The following is a 16,296-nucleotide window of genomic DNA, read 5'->3' on the forward strand; positions in this document are numbered from 1 at the left end:
ACACAAATACGGTTAAGGGGGACCTGCCTGGTGGTGCGGGTTTGCAGGGAGCAGTACCAGCACGGCTGGGGTAGGGACCTGGCTGGGCATTTCAGCATCGTGTCCATCGACAGCATCTCTTCACGCACCGCAGCATCTCAGCAGTCGGCGTGTTCTTCCCTGATCCGCACCCATGTGGTGCTGTCAGGCAGAGAGAAGGGGAAAAGAAAAACTAATAAATCAGCGCAGGGTGGGAGGGGGAATATCAGAAAATACGAGACCAAAATGTAGCTCTTTCCGCAGGAGGAAATTGGTGGAAGGGGTCGCAGGAAGGATGCGCCTTCTGAAGTCCAGCCATAATCCTCCTACACGCAACAACAGTTATTAGCACAGGGTAAAGTGCGGAAATTCTTGTGAAAACTCTCATTTAAATATATATTTCTAAAAACCACAGATACTCTAATATCTCCAAGGTTTTATGCTTCCCTTCCTGCTTGCTACAACAGTTTTTTAAACATAATAATTACTGACTTAGACTGCCAGACTCTGTCATGTGGAGAAGCTACAAGCCTCTCCTCCTGCTGCAAGACTGTCGTCCTGCTGCACCTCACACATGCCTTCTGGCTGTAGATGCTTTCAAGATCCCCCAAAGGCCTCTCCGCTCTGTCAGAAAATAAGTGAGCATCTTGTTTCTGTGCAAGATGTTGTTTTCTAACTTTTTTTTTTTTTTAATTTAAGTCCTGGAACAAACTAAGGCATTATCTTGAAACGGAAAAAAACAAACCCTCTGCTGTCTGCCAGGTCTTGCAGCTGTTTGAGGAGCCTCAACTGAAGTTGTCCTGGCCGCGTTGTACTTTGGTTCAGAGAAGAGCATTCAAAGTTCATGACAAGCATGAAATCACTAACGGCAGCTTGGCAGAGGTTGTTTCAGTCCTGCAAAGATACATAACGTAGATCAGACAAATTAAAGTCTTACACAACCTGAGCTGGCTCACATCACTCAATGTAAACGCGTCTTGAAACTCGGGATGATGCTGGGTACTTGGATAAAAAGAAAGTAGGTCTTCCTAAATAACACGCAGGAAAATTGAGAGTAGAGCTGAACAATCTTTTCCAATCAAAGACTGACCTGGGATTCCAGCGCTGCTGCCGGTGCAAATAAAAGCAAGGTTTGTCATAATTTTTTTTAGAAAAAGAGAGCACACCCCAGTGTTGCCTGCTGCTAAATGAATGGGATGTTCATCTGGATGCAGGGACTCGAGTCCATCCTCGTGGTCTGCCTGGCACAGGTGAAATTTCCTACATCCAAGGTGAATAATCCGACCACACTTCTATTTTTGTACTCTCATACCTTCAACGTGAATTTCGTCCTGAAATTGAGATGTGTCTTAGCATAGAAGGCTTATCAAAATGGGAAGTTTGGGCTTTTCTTGCAGGGGAGCCTTTACCAGGGCAAAAAGGAAGAGGCAGCAAAAGAATTCCTGGCAAGCTAGTTCAAGGAGGTGTAAATAATAAAATAAAGCAACTTTAATACATAAATCGCTCCAGCTAATGTCTGCAATAGTCTGCTGGACTTCTCTAAACAGGTATTGCTTTTAGCATCCCACACATAGGTCTTTTTCCATAGTCCTGGTAAGATCAGCTCATCATCACCGTGTCTTAGTACCGAGTGTTGCTGTCAAAGTGACAATTTATTCATATTTAAAATAATAATAATAATGCAGAAATAAAAAGAATTCTAGTCACACCTCGTGCACTAGCTATGGTCAGCCTGCAGCAGGGGCTGTGCCAGGCTGCCAGAAGCAAGAGGTGTCCCTCAGGGGTTCAGCCCCTCCACAACTGGGGCTGCTGGAGCTGGACTGGAGCAACGGCCATCGCTGAGGCAGCAGAAGACCCGTTTGTCACCTTTCTGTAATACAAAAAGCCTATACAGAAAAGCTGTGGCATCATTCATAAAACTTGTAAGCAGCAGCTAAGTAAACAGCTTGAGAACTAATATCTGGTCATTCATAAAAAAAAAACAAACAAACAAACAACTAAAAAAAACCACACAAAAAACAAAATAAAAGAAGAGGGAACTGTCTGCCCTGAGGTTGCCTTGCAGCCTTTTAGCAGCAACTCACTTTTTACACCTATTTTTGGTGAAATCAGTGTTAAAAGCAATGGATTCACACCTTGACTCAGCCTCGCCTGCAGCCATCCCGCGTCTCGCCTGCGCATCCCCCTGGCTCCTCTCCCCGCCAGCGCCCGCCGAGGAGGGGTGGATGCCCATCTTCTCGCTCTGAGGGTGGTGAGACACTGGGAATTGCCCAGAGCAGCTGTGGCTGCCCCATCCCTGGAGGGGTTCAAGGCCAGGCTGGATGGGGCTTGGAGACACCTGGGCTGGTGGGAGGTGTCCCTGCCCAGGGCAGGGGGTGCCACTGGGTGGCCTTTAAGGTCCCTTCCCACCCAAACCATTCTGTGATTCTATGCCACCATTGCCTGTGATGGAGGACAAGCAGCCACCACCCTGCCTCCACGGCCTTGGTTTCCCCTCCGTCCTGGCAGAGGGACAGGCAGAGGAACGTGCTGGTAGCAGCAGGGCCGCAGCTCCCAAGGCAGGGGCTTACTTTGTCTTACTTTGTCAGCATCCAGCAGTGCTATCGGTCTCTTAATAGCTGAAGCTTAAAATCAGACACCTACTTTGTGCGCTAAAGAGTGCCTTATATTCGGTTGCATCAGGGCTGGTGCTTGCTGGCATGTCCTGGGGAGGGTGCGATGCTCTACAAGAGCAGCTGAGAGCAGCGTATAAATACACACTTGCAGTTTATTCCATATCGAAGCACTTTGATTTACTTAGGAAATAAAGTATCTTCTCTTGCTCCATTCAAATGTTATATACAGATTTAATCACAAGTCCCAGGACACCTAGTGTTACTCACAAAGCTGTGCTTTTGTGCATCTCAAATTCCTTTCCTTTTCCTTTTTTTTTTCTTTAAGTACCCATAAGGTTAAGAAAAAGAGAAGCCATATACAGGGAGGCCAATGACATTTTTCTCTTTACAATCTTATTCTTAAGCCAAATGACGTGATCTGGGGGACTCACCTCAGTTCCTGAATGCTTGGGCTCTCTTGTGCGTTATGAGACACGCTCCATCATTGGCGTATAGCGCTTCATAAAGAACTGAGCGCCACAAGTGACTCGACAATGCAGTAACAAAAAGGTACACAGTCTGCTGGGGGGGAAAAAGGGTAAAACAAGCAGGATGGGAACAGAAGCGAGGACCTGGTTTCAATTTAGGAGAAGAAAATGGTCCCCTGGAAGCAATAAAAGCCTAGGAAAAGGAGAAAAGAGAAAAAGAAAGAAACAAAAAAGAAGGTTGAAATGAAGATTTGAAAGGGTGACACTTTTATAAAGATACTTATCTGAAGCACCTAAGCTTTGTCAGGATTGAACTTCTGAACTTTTTGAGGTACCAAATGAATCGTTCACTTCCCTGGCCTCCAACTGTGTCCTCACACTCCCCCCTCCTCCTCCCCAGCCCTTCCTCACCGCTCCCTCCCCGAAACCTCCTCATCCGTCCCCAGGTGAAGGAGCTGGGATTCAGCTTCCCCTCAGGAGCCAGGGTGGAGAGAGCCTTGGAGCGGGTCCTGGGCTGGGAGCGGGAGCCGGGACAGGGAGCAGGGGGGGAGCACCGGGAGCGAGGAGGCAGCAGAAGGAAAAGCAGGTGCAGCAGCTGAGCTCAAATCTGTTCAGCTCGCTCCGCTTCAGTGGGTGCAGTGTATTTAAGAGAGATCGCACTTCCTGCCACGGCTGTTCCGAAAAAGCACACCATTCGATAGGTAGACACACACACATTCTGAAAGCCTGCGGGATAATTTATGCAAAAGACACAGCACCAGAAAAAGTTCTCACATGCATTTAGTGTGATGCTGGCGAAATTCCTTCATCAGTCCCACTGCTGAACGGCACATACGGCTTTCTGAGATGTGCGTACTGATTACTGGGCAGATAAATAGCAGCTAAAAGCAATGGCAAATCTTGGCTGTTCTTTTCAGAAACACCTTTGGGCGTGTTTCTCTTTGCTGGGGGTTGTCTCTAATCCTCTTACCAAGCTTCCCTGATGGCTTGGGGTCCATCTTAGACATCCGAGGTCAACACCTTCTGGTTTTCTTGAATAAATGTCGTCTTCAGTGGCATCCAAAGTTCTTGATCCTTGGAAACTTGTACTGACCACATCCTATCTTAGCATATGCTTTGACCTTGGATAGTAACAGATTTTCTTCATAAATATTGTAAGTGAATTCTCACTTAAAACAGATTATACATCTGATCTCTCATTTTCAGTTTCACACAGCCACTGAGATTACAGTTTCCGAAAGCATCCTTGGCAGTTACTTGCACCGAGGTCCCTGAAAACTTCACCCACCCCTCTACTTTACGTATTGTTTACATTTCTTAAATCATATTGTTGGTGCTTCATACAATGTGCCACAGAAAAAAGCATTTCAGAAGCAGTTTTTTAAGGGTGCAGTGTCCGTTGTGCTGCTGTGCTGATGGCCACAGGCACGCAGCAGAGCATCCGTGGCTCCCTGGGAGCCTTTTTTAGGGGGGCAGAATCCTTTGATTCTGTTTTCCGATGAGTTTGCCAGCACTGACTGATCCCAGACAGCCGAACTGCTGGTTGGCAGCCTCCCACATAGTCGGCAGAAGGAAGTTTGCAAGCAGGTGTAGGAGGAAGCGGCTCCTCTCCGTCCTCTCTCCTTGGCTTTGCCGGAGGCTGGGGAGCAGGAGCGGGGCGGCCATCGAGGCAATGCCCAGAGCAGGTTAGGAGGGAAGGCTGAAATAACCATTACCCAACTCAGAGACTGAAATGCAGAAGCCGCCTTTAAATTTAAGTACGCGCAGCAGGCAGAATGTTGTACCCACACCTGTTGTTTTAAGCAGTTTTGCCTTTCCTGAATGCTGGTGGTAGCCAGATTTCGTAGGCAAATTCATCCCTGCTTTAATCAGCATATCATTTATCTATACATTTGTTTCTCCGTATGCCATGCTTGCTGCCAAATGCCTATTCCTAACCCAGTAACCACAACCATGGAGGGGGAGAAATAACAGAAATAATTTAAAATCTGTGCCTTGAGGCTGTGATTTTTCCCAACACGGTTGCGTACCCAGACGCACATTCCCTTTACACAGCTATGGCGAACACCACCCTCGCACTTTTGGGGAGGAGCACACCTGGATTCCTCATTTGCAGGTCAAACATACATCTATTAGAGACAACACTCATATTTCCATCAAAATCTAAGCCAGAAACAAGTTGGGAATGGTTGGAACTGGGGAGAGACCAGTGCCAAAGGCATCTTTGGGAATCACCGCGTTGCCGCCCGAGGGTTGCCCGATGGAGCCGTTAGTGGCCAGGAGTACATCACCCTCGGCTGCCTCGTGGTGGGCTGCAGTTGATGTTTGATGCAAGAACACAGTCATCCTGTGGAAAAAAAGCCATAAATTATTACAGTGCCCTTCAGCAAAGGCATTACAGGAACAAAATACCAGATCGCCAATAAATATGTCAAAAAAACCCAACCCAGAGCAGACACAAAACTTGGGCTGTGAGGGTTGAAGACTCTTCTTTTCTGTCTTTTCTGGGACCACAGAGAGACCCCACCACAACCCCCCGGTGCAGGACGGAGGGAAGCGGCACGGTGAAAGCCTCCGCGCTTGCAGACGGGTCCAGTTAGAACAGGGCCACACGACAGGTTCAAGGTAAGAAAAAAAAAAAAAAGCCAAGGATTTAAAACTTTGCTCATATATATTCTTCAAGTGGTGTTTAATACCGCTTCTTTTGTTTGTTTTGACAATGGATCTTATCTTTTGGTAAGGGCTGTGTTCAGGACTATTATTACCCTCTATAAAAGCCTCATAGTCTTTCTTTCCACTTGTTCAGCACACCAGAGTGGCATAGCAAATTTAATCGAAGAACGCAGCTCCAGGGAGAGCCTTTGGAGACTCTCCCCTTTTTCATAATGCCGTTATCTCCCCTTCCTTGTGTTGGGGATGCATAAAAATCACAAAAAAGTCATTCTGAGTATATTCTTCCTGATAATTATTGTCAGACTCCGAGATAAGTACCCTACGTGATGTAATGTGTGTTAGACCCGGCTCTCTGAATGCAAATCCTGCAACACTTAGAGGCCCAAACAATGGTCGCCCTAAACACTAGGGCCTGGTATTTTGCCACAGACAAGAGAGAGCTTTGATTTTTTGTGTTTCGATAAGGCGCAATCTGGGTGCCTTTATCTCAGCTGTTATATTTAAAGATGACATTCTAGCCTTGCAGCCTCGCCTATTGTTTTGACCCTGATTATCTCCAAATGTTGTTGTTTAGTCAAACTCACCGGTTTAATGAAAGGCCTGCTCCCAATTTAAGGAAAATTATTTAAATGCAGAGTATCCTATACACTGCGGTTTCGAAAAGAACTAGGCGGTTAATCAAAAGTTAATTGTATAATTCTCATGCAGATTAGGGCCTCTTGCAAATGAATCCCAGGTTGTGATTATTAAAAAAAGGGAAAGTGCTGGAGTAATGCACAAGGGTCTTCAGTCTGGTAAACAATCAGCTAAGGTTTAATTTGTGGTAAACAAAGTGCTGATACACTAGGGGTCTCCAAAGGAGACAAAAAGGTGAAAATAAATTAAAAAACAACATACAGATATGATCTTTTTGTTTTTAGGCATCTTTCAAAAACAGAGGCTAAATGAATAAAAAGTCATCCATTAATATTTACTGGCAGCATCCTGGCAATATGCAAATGATAGCAGTTCTATAATTATACTCCAGCCCTCGGACAGGGATCCTGATCCCGCAATGTCGCCACCACCTCCAATAAATACCTATGTGGTGCTCCCGCGTAAAATAAAAGGCTATAATGAACAGTTTGATTAATCACAAACTGTTTCTCTGTATGCCAATAAACAACCTTGGCACAAAACAGGGCACAAGCAGTATGTTTGAAGCCTATATGGGGGCTTTGGAGGTGTCTGAGCAAGGGAATAAACTTGTAGCAATGTTTTCCATGCCAAAAAAAAAAAAATCATCGGTAAGTTAAAAAAAAGGGGCACTGTTCAAGTCAATCTTGAAAGCCTTCTATATTGGAGTGGCAAAAATTATACTGAGTTGTTTTCACCAGTTACCGCTACTTATGATGAAAAGCAAAAGCGACATGAACGCAGTTAGGGGAAGGTCATACGTGACTGCAAAGCCCACTGCTGTCATGTGGGATAGTAAGAACCAGAAATACTTGTCTGTCTGCCCAGAATTAGTCTATTATTAGCTCGTTTGTTTACCGATGACAATATGCTTGGTCCTGTAAAAACCAGACAACGGCAGCATCCCCAGAAGAAGACAGGAGCTGCTGTTCAAGCTCTCAGACGGGCTGACCACCCACCCCCGGCGATGGGGACACTTGTGGAAGGGTCTGCATGTCAACGGCAGGGTTTATGGACAACCTCACCACCAGCCCCAGCTCTGCAAACCTCCGTGGGGCATCTCATGGGGCCAGCCCCAGCTCCAGCCCGGGACACCGACGCTTGGTACTCTCACCTTCTCGCTTTTCACTTTGTCAAGGCAACCCGAGTCATAATTTTTCTCTGCAACGAAGAGACTTATCCTGTAGCTTTCCATTAAGGATCCTCAGCCAGATACAGGGGATTTAAGCAAAAACTTCGGAGCTGGCCGCACTCGGGCAGACTGAGCGGTGTCCTAGAAGAGGAAAAGACGCTGATATATATTTGAAGAGTTATATTTATACGCACACAGACACATAAATATAAATACATATGCATCTATCTATGTATATGTATATATCTACGTATTAAAACATGATAATAATTTAAGGTATTCTACAAAACGGATTTTCAGAGAGAAACAGTACTGCTATGACAGCGGTTGCTGTCAGATCCACAATTTAACATGAGCAAAACCCGCTGAGGTTTTACCAGAATTTGACTCTGTTTCTGAATGCGCGAAATTTAATAGGAAAGCAGGGATGTGAACAAGGACCAACTGAAGAATCTATCGTTCTACCTTCAGTAACGAAATGCTACCTTCAACTACAGTTTCACGAAGAAATGGACACAATGCACTTCTAAATACTCAGACATTTAAAAAATTATAATGATCTTCAACACACCAGGATGTAACAGTAACCATTGCAATATTTTAAAGAGATTATTTATACAAAAGATAACCACCAAAGACAGCAAGCCTGCTGTAACTCGCGTTGCAGCCTTCATCTGGAGATGAAGGGAAAGCTATTTGACAGTAATTAGTAACTAAAGGCAAACATGTTTATTTGCCAGTAAATTGAAAAAGATTACAAAGAATCAACAAAATTTGTATCTAAAGGGAGTTTTATTTCTTTTTTACAGTATTATTCTTCCTTACGACATTTTATTTCAAAGGAAAAGGAGGGAAAATATTGCCCTAAAAATAAAAGCCTAGGATATATTAGTTGCCTATTGCTAACTTAATAAAAAAAAAAACAAAAAACGTTCGGTGCCATATATGCGTATCATTACAATTATAACAGTTTTCCAGGGAGCGGCAGTCTGTCCAAGCCCTGCAAAAACCTGAAAACCTGGAGCCCTGACATCAGTGTGTGTGTGTATATATATATTTATATACATATATATCATTTCTAAACCGGGCATTTCTTCTGACATGCAACACCCGCTTGTGCTTGTGATTATTGTTTCTTTTAACAGAGGAACCCCAGAACATCAGAGACCTTTAAACAGCCCTGCCCGGGCTGCAGGTAAGGGCAACATTGACTTTTCCTATATTTCAATCAGCCCATCGCAGATACCTAATAAATCTTACATCAGAGAAAGACTTTCGAAACTAAATTGTTCAGTAATATGCATTTTCGATCAAAACACAAGGGAGGCTTTAAAAATTTACTGCGCATAAATAAAATATTTGATCTTTCTGATTCTTATTTTCCAAACCCTTACAGACACTTCATACTAATATTGACATTAAACTTCAATATTGATGTAGGAGTGATAAAACAGAACTGAGCGCTATAAATATTTTAATAGGATGCAGTGGGATGTTTCCACAAAAATAAGTGTTTTCCAAGCGGTTCTTGGGATCGTTTCCCTACTAAAGTGATATGGAAGTGCATGGGGGGGCTGTTCCCCACTTGATGAGGTGAGTGCAGCCCTGGTCTGGGGAAACCCACTGCTGTCCCAGGCACCAGCAGCCACCTCCATGCAGGAGCCCGGCCACAGGCAAGAGTCTGGGTTGCGTAGCCAAGGACGAGGCTACGTAGCAAAGGACAGCCAAGGAGGACACAGGTTGCCCAGAGCAGCTGTGGCTGCCCCATCCCTGGAGGGGTTCAAGGTCAGGTTGGACGGGGCTTGGAGCAACCTGGTCTAGTGGGAGGTGTCCCTGCCCAGGGCAGGGCGTTGGAACGGGATGATCTTCCAGGTCCCTTCCAACCTAAACCACAGAATATATGGTTCGTATAATTCTACCACTAAAGGTGAGCCTGAAGCAACAAAAAGGTACATCTGGAGGTCAGTGTCAGGTTTTGGGGCAACGTTTGCAAAAACCATCAAGAACTGAGGTGGCTCCTACCTTGCCCAAAGTGTTCACAGTCTTCTGCTGCTGTCTGGCTCTGGGTGAGTCTGGAGAGATGCTCCAAAGGGTCCCCAGCCACCACTTTAGGGCTGCAGCCTTCTCCTCAAGGGCAGTATCATGGCAAAGCCTGGAAGAACAGAAACAAAAAATGCCCTGCGGATGTGTGTCTCTGATGGGGTCTGGTCCCAAGCAGCCAAGGCCACCGCATCCTCACTCATGAGGTGAGTGAGAAATCTACAGAAAGACACAATTCTTGCTGAAGCACATTAGATGCCTGCTTAGCACAAGTAAGAACACAGTCTCCATGGCATGTCTTACTGTTTCTACAAGAACATTACATACTTTGTCGGGTTTTTTCTCTTTTTTTTTTTTTTTTAAAGAACATTCAGTTTTTTACATTTAGGTCTGTTCTCTTTTATTGTGGAAGAAAAAGCAAGTGATCAGAGCCAACATCAAAAAATAGCATCTAATCTACTTTAAAAACAGGAAAAAAAATTTCAAATAATTAGAGCCAGGTTGCATGGGAATCATTACAGAAATCAATATCCAGCACCAGTAAAGTATCTACAAAGTACCAGATGGTCACTAGTAAAATAAAGAACGTGAGAACTAAAATACTGTCTTTCAGGGGGAAAAAAAAAAAAAGAAGATTGTGAATTTTCCTTGGGGGAAGACAAAACTAATCCAAATTAAATTCTTCAATTTTGTTACGAGCTTGTTTTGCTAATCAGTGTCTGGGCATAAAGGCCAGGCTGCGGGGTGAGCAGCGTGTCCCAGCTGGCAGGGATCCGTGCGGGGAGGTGGCCAGGGCTCTCCTCCCCTGGCTGGTGTGCACATACGTGCAGAGAGCTCCTCCTGCCTTCACACAGCTAGAGACACCTAGTTCTGAGCTACATGGCCAATGAATTCAAGAAAGAACTTCTCAAAATGCATGTTTGAACAGGACGTAGCATAAGGAGTAAGTAAGAACCGAAGGAAGTAATCACAGTCCCTCTTCTGGTGTATCTCCTGGGCCAGGTCCAAGCCACCAGAGTCCCTTGGCCATGTGCCACCTCCGTACTCCTGGAGCTCAGACGGCTGCTTTTCCCCAGCCGGAGCAGAGCCAACCGATGACCTTGGCAGACTCTCCTTCTCATAATACGTGTTTCCACTGCTCGTCAGCACGTGGCTCAGTTTATGGGGTCTTCCTTCTTAGGGCAGGAAGGCTGGGAGGTCTCTGCAAAGGCACGCAGACATTTCTCTGGTTTTCTCACATCTAAAACACCCACTTTGAGCAATGCATAGAGAGTGAAAACTTTTAGATTCAGCTCAGTGACAGGAAACTATGTAGAAATAAACACATTTTAAAAAATGAATTCAGGGTCTTTTTCGCAGTTTAAATTCATAAAGAACTCCCCAGACTTACGCAGTTATTTCCAGCGAAGCTCAAGTAGTTCGTTCCCCAATTAACCTTAGATAACAAAATAAATTGAAGACAACTCTTCTCCCATCCTACTGAAAACTCATTTTTCACAGCATGCCTGTAGGTACCCTGCAGCATCGACCAAAAGAGTCTTCTTTTATTCTTTTACCAGATCTTCATGAAGCTGGAAAAAAAAAAAAAGGGGGGGTGTCTTCTTGTCTTCTTTGCCAGCCTTTCTGTTAGTTATGGAAGTGTGTCCATGTGGTCACCGCTTCTATCATGGAGTCTAATTAAAGTCTAATTGAAGAAGCGATTGCACCCACTACAAATCAAGAAGAAAATGTCTATCACCACAAATATTTAGAGCTACATATTGCACTGCTGTTGCTATTGCATACTTTTTAAAGCGGACTTTTAAGATACAATAGGAAAGTCAACGAGCAGAAGGCGGTGGCTCAGTCATTAGCAGCCTTATTCAGAGCACGTGGAGGTAAAAGCATCTTGGCCTGCTGAGGCTTTTCTCTTTGGTTTTGTTTGGCCTGTTTTGAAGTGATTAATATTTGCAGCTATGCAGGCAAACAAATATCAAACCAGAGCCAAGCAAGCCTACCGAGGCAGAATTTAATGGCGAGTGGCAAAGAGGAAGGAACTAAATGGAGACAACTGAGCAAACAGCCCTGGCTACCTGAAGGCCATTGGCAACCCTCTCAAGACCATCAGTTCTGAGGAGCACAGCGACACAGACACGGAATTTGGGGACTCTCTGGCCTCAACTGCAGGTGGGCTCGCACCACCACCCACAGAGCTCTGTCCTAACCAGGGACCCAGTAACTCCAGCCTTGAGTATAACTGGTGGGCTTTCCTTTTGCTTGACCTGAACGGAGGCTCAAGACCAATGATGTTCTTACCCACAAGTAAGAACACCCTAATTCAACCATGCCTGGTGGATGACGGCTATAGATAGCAAAAAAAATGTTCACAGGAAACCCCAATTTTTTTAGATGAGAAACTCCTTATTTTGTAAAATTTTTACTCATCGCTTGCTGTAGGTGAAGGGGATAACAACTGAAATAAAAGCAAAAAAAAAAAAAAAGAACAAAATAACAAAATAATCTGGAGCAAACTGTTACCAATGTCATTGAAGTCCATGAAATTAGGGGTATTACATCCCGATAAGCGTGAGGCTGGCAGCCTTGAGTGCGGGATAGGGTAGCGAAGCGTGCCTCAGAGCAAGGGCCATGGATGGTGGCCAAAAGAAAGCTAAGAAGCACATAGTAAAACTAGGAACCACAACTCTTGCCTTACCAGACACCATTGGGTCATTTTTAATTCTTTGAAGCCTGTGGGTGACTTAGGGTTGAAGCCTTTTGCAATCTGGGGCCTCATTTACAGGGTCATCACACATAAACACGATCATTTTGGAAGGACTTTTTGGTTGGTTTTGTTCGTATCTAGATATCCCTCTGAGCTGTCTGAACCAGCCAACATTACTCTTATTTCAACTAAGGAATAACTTGGTAATTAAGAGCTGGACAAATGGAGGAATGCTAAGCACACTCCCAGTACAAACCAGGCATACCTATAAAGGAGTGAGATCATTTTCATCATTTTATATTTATGTCAGGTTTTAAGGCACTGAGGTCACCTATGCAAATTCCCCTACTATTAGCTTAAGTGCAGAAAATATGCAGAGGCATTAATTTGGTAATTTATACTCTTCCATGAATCAGTCATAGAAAGAGTCGATGGCTGTATTTGTGAATGTCAAGACTGTAGAAAAACAGGTCAGACAGCAAATGTAAATTAAAATTATAAAGCATGCAATGATAAATATCTTGAAGAAGAGCCTGTTTTGAGTTGCACTTTATTTCTCTCACCTCTTAGATACCAGATCAGTATTTCTGCTATTGCAACCAAACTCCAAATACTTGTAAGCTCATACAAAATGAATCGGGCTGCAGAGCTTCATGGCCGCTACCCTCTGTGTAACAACCTACGGAAGAGTCGTATTTCATCTTTAATTCATTTAAAATAAAGTGACTGCATGACATCACTCTGACATTTCCTAAGACAGTAACAGCTAGCTGATGTCACGCACAGTCTAAGTAAATATGTCAAAATATATTAGCTAATATTTTTATCTGGACAGCTATCAAATTAAGTCAACAGAAAACAAACTGGGTTGAAAGCAAACATTTCCATTTTTACAGTCAGTCTCGAAAGAGAAAGAACAAATTATTTATAACACTGCAATTTTTACATGGAGGCAAGACCTTTCTCTTTAGACTTTAGGAAAAAGAAAACAAGAAAAGTATCACAAGCAAGCTGATTTTCAAGTCTGCACAAATTCCAATTTCATAGGTGTACAAGCCAGCGTTCCCAGAAGACCGTGATTCACATTTCTGTCTGGAAATGGGCTAAGTATCACTCGTTTTAATGTGAACGTTGTGAGAGCTTGGGAAAAAATACCAGCTGACTTTGGTGGTGGTTGTTTTCACAGCGACAGACACAGTTCCTGCCTCTCTCATCCCGCTCCCGCTGTGAGTCACACACACACAAATACCGGCCCCTCGCAAATTTGCATTTCACCCAAGCCTAAAAGGCAAATGGCAGTGACTTTGCAAGCCCAGAGAGACTCATTCCGAAGAGTCTGAACCTCTGTCATGCAGCTTGCTGCGGCTCTAAATAATAAATAATGCGTTTTTCCACATTATTGACACATTTGTCATAGAAGCCGATGGTGGCAGAGAGCGATGCCCGTCTCTGTCCCCACCTGTTGCACAGCAGCGAGATCCAGCGCCAACCCTGACATGGGGTGGAAAGCAGCTATTGACATTTTATTCCCCTTTTACTGTTGGCTTCATGCCCGCTTTTGTTTCCAAAGATAAAGTCCTTACGCTTTAGCAGGAATATCGGATCCTGGGCATAGACGACAGCAAGGCAGCGGCTCCAGTGGGACCCCAGGGGTGATTACAGCCCTCCTCACCCAGTTGCTCTTAAATTTCCTCGAATTCCCGCGGGGCCAAAATTTTCCATGTTTGCTCTGCGCCCAGAGGCAAACAGTTAGTTCCCGAAAGAGTCAACAGAACCTGTTTTGCTCTCTGCAAATGTTTACAAAAAAAAGTTTGCTTTAGTCCCACAGTCAAGAAATGGTCACACGCAGCTCAGTGGCGCAGTATTTTTGACTGTTTCCTAGACGCTAATGGCTCTGAGGAACAAGATCCATCTGTATCTCCAACTAGAGAGACCAGATTACGGACAGCGGTACATTTTTCATGGAACCCCACATAGCTCAAAGCCTTTCCTGCCCTGTAGGCATTGGGAAGCACATGGGGGTTTTGTAGAAGGGATTTGTAGAACTGTCCTTGCTTTAAACATAGAATCACAGAATGGTTTGCGTTGGAAGGGACCTTAAAGATCACACAGTTCCACCCCCCTGCCCTGGGCAAGGACACCTCCCACCAGCCCAGGTTGCTCCAAGCCCCGTCCAACCTGGCCTTGAACCCCTCCAGGGATGGGGCAGCCACAGCTTCTCTGGGCAACCTGGGCCAGGGGCTCACCGCCCTCACAGCAAACAATTTCTGCCTCAGATCTCATCTAAATCTTCCCTCTTTCAGTTTAAAACCATTCCCCCTTGTCCCATGGCTCCCCTCCCTGATCCAGAGTCCCTCCCCAGCTTTCCTGGAGCCCCTTTAGGGCCTGGAAGGGGCTGGAAGGTCTCCCCGGAGCCTTCTCTTCTCCAGGCTGAACCCCCCCAGCTCTCTCAGCCTGTCCTCCCAGCAGAGGGGCTCCAGCACTGGCAGCAGCTCCGTGGCCTCCTCTGGCCCCGCTCCAACAGCTCCGTGTCCTTCTGCTGTTGGGGACTCATCTTTATTACCAGATGCTGGGCAGCATCCTGCACGTCAGCAGGCTCCTGCTCTCCCCTCCCAGAAACAGTTGCGTCCAACCAGTTTCCTTTAATGGGTAAGCAAAGAGGAAAGAAAAAGACTGTTAAAATGCAAAGTGACATTGTGCTAAACTTTGCTAAAATTTTATTACAGTAAACCCTGTTGAACTGACTTTTACACTAAGGAGACATCCCCCAGGAAACAGATGAAGCTTAAATGACACTGGAAGGGGAGGACTGTTAGTTAATCAGACCAGCACGACCACAAATTTTACTTAACGGAAATATGTTTAGCTGGTGCCAGGGAGCTAATCAGGTGTTAAATAAGCAGAAATTATCCAACCTTTAAATATACATTGAAAAATAAAGACTAAGAGATTTCCTGTGTGGCTCAAGAGAGGTTGGGTCACAGGGAACCGAAGTTTCAGCAACATCAAACCAAACAGCTCTAGAAGCTTCAGTGTTAATTTTCAGTTCTCTCTCTAATTAGAAACAACAGCAAAATGCTATTCAAAGCTTTTAACTGCATTTTCGGTTTTAAAAAATAGCCAGTCACTGGTCAGGAATTACAGAGGTAAGGTTCTTCTAGAACCATCCCAGGTCTCCCTTCTTTTTGTTATTTTTTTTAATTGCCTCTGCCAGATATAGTCTCTCTTGATATCACAAATCCTTTGTTAAATAATACGATATGAGCATAATGATTCATCATCAGGTACACAGAAAACAACTTCATAAATTGCACTTCCTAGCCACACGAGTAAAATTCCTTATTTTCACTGGGGTAGCCCAAAAAATGCAACAGTAGGTGGACGGTTCTGAATTTACCTCAGAAACGTCTGTTTATCGTATCACAGTTTTGTAACATTTGAACTAAGTCGGGAATGATGAAAAAAAAAAATTAACTACTTGCTTTTAGTGGGTTCTTCGATGGGAAATAAGTCTGTTCTTGTCACAGGTCAACAGCCACACGTGACATCAGCACAGCTTTCTGTATTTCTTGCGGTTGTTCTTCTCAGACTCTTTTGATGTTGAACATGTACAATAATGGCTTTTTGCGCACAGGTTCTGCCCCACTTGAGGGCTGTGCCTCAGTCTCCCAGGCCGTGGAAGTGATGCCTCACCAGCGATGCTGAGCGTTGCGCTTGCCCGGGCAGCAATTCAGTTCTCCCCGGTCACTGAGAGGATTTTAACCGGCCGTAATGAACGACTGCTGGTGGTCTCCTGGCACATAAGCCAGATGTTTAGAACGGTAGAGCTGAAGTAGGACAAACATAGTTTTGATGCTGATGCTGCGATGCTCTAACAGGTTGCTGTTCTGTATCTTATCTTGTCTGATTTATCAGAATATATTACCAGGATCTCATTTTATACAAGGGCATGAAGACGCTACATAAGGAAAAAAT

The 16,296-nt window shown here is 44.6% G+C and overlaps 1 long non-coding RNA gene across 1 annotated transcript; it reads right to left on the reverse strand.

Moving 5' to 3' along the window:
- Positions 1-5,273: 5,273 nt before the first annotated feature.
- On the reverse strand, positions 5,274-13,988 carry LOC134517275 (uncharacterized). The gene is made up of 4 exons (XR_010071575.1): positions 13,905-13,988; positions 9,603-9,732; positions 7,563-7,721; positions 5,274-5,447 (listed from the first exon to the last, which is right to left on the reverse strand). It is a non-coding gene; the product is annotated as an uncharacterized LOC134517275 (long non-coding RNA).
- Between the last annotated feature and the right edge of the window lie 2,308 nt (positions 13,989-16,296).

Source organism: Chroicocephalus ridibundus, chromosome 6, assembly GCF_963924245.1.
Source record: "Chroicocephalus ridibundus chromosome 6, bChrRid1.1, whole genome shotgun sequence".
Taxonomy (NCBI): Eukaryota; Metazoa; Chordata; class Aves; order Charadriiformes; family Laridae; genus Chroicocephalus; species Chroicocephalus ridibundus.